Genomic DNA, 426 nt, shown 5'->3' on the forward strand with positions numbered 1-426 from the left:
GCTTACTGCAGCCTCGACCTCCCAGACTCAAGCGATTCTCCTGCCTTAGCCTCCCGAGTAGCTGGGACCACAGGCGCCGCCATCACACTCTGATCCACACGCCTCGGCCTCCCGAAGTGTTGGGATTACAGCCGTGAGCCACCCCGCCCGGCCACATATACAATTTTATATAGTTACAGTACCACATGATACTATGTACATGTAGCAACATATAATCTACTGTGTGGCAGAATACATAATATATACAGCAATATATGCAAACAGATATTGTGTATTATATATAATACAAGAAACAGTATTTTATACCGTCTGATACATTTACAATGTGTGCTACTACCTCTAGTTCTGAAACATATTCATGACCCGGAAAGAAAGCCCCCTATGCATTAAGCAGCCAGTTTTTAATTTTTATTTTATTTTTATTTA

The 426-nt window shown here is 41.8% G+C and overlaps 1 protein-coding gene across 2 annotated transcripts in view; it reads left to right on the forward strand.

Moving 5' to 3' along the window:
- Positions 1 to 426, forward strand: part of DNASE1L1 (deoxyribonuclease I-like 1) — an 11388-nt gene that overhangs the window by 846 nt on the left and 10116 nt on the right. The gene's annotated exons all lie outside the window — the stretch shown is intronic.

The sequence above is a fragment of the Colobus angolensis genome, unplaced genomic scaffold, assembly GCF_000951035.1.
Source record: "Colobus angolensis palliatus isolate OR3802 unplaced genomic scaffold, Cang.pa_1.0 Scaffold402, whole genome shotgun sequence".
In the NCBI taxonomy this organism is placed as follows: Eukaryota; Metazoa; Chordata; class Mammalia; order Primates; family Cercopithecidae; genus Colobus; species Colobus angolensis.